Here is a 384-nt window from a genome sequence, read left to right as displayed (position 1 = left end):
CAGTCCTGGTAAATCAGTATTTAGGGAGTATGGGGAAATAGGCTGTGAAATGCGATCAGCTTGTCCTGAGCTATGGTGCTATTTAATAAAATCTCTAGCAAATTCAAATAGCAGAAACTCATGCAAGTCTTTAGTGCATACATTCGCTCCTCTCTGAACTATCAATATCAAAACAGTCTCTCTGGCAACTATGTCAATGAAAAATGAAGATAAAGAAAAAAAGATAGTAGGTATTTCTAATGAATAATGATCATACCTGAATGTGCTAATCTCCTTATTTTGAGCATTTATTAACACTTACTTCTCTCAGTTAAACAAGAATGAAGTACTATAAATAATGTTTATGCCTCTAGGAGCTTACGTAGAGGCTCTTCTGGTTCTCTG

The sequence above is a fragment of the Opisthocomus hoazin genome, chromosome 8 (assembly GCF_030867145.1).
Source record: "Opisthocomus hoazin isolate bOpiHoa1 chromosome 8, bOpiHoa1.hap1, whole genome shotgun sequence".
Taxonomy (NCBI): Eukaryota; Metazoa; Chordata; class Aves; order Opisthocomiformes; family Opisthocomidae; genus Opisthocomus; species Opisthocomus hoazin.
This window is presented reverse-complemented; position numbering follows the sequence as displayed.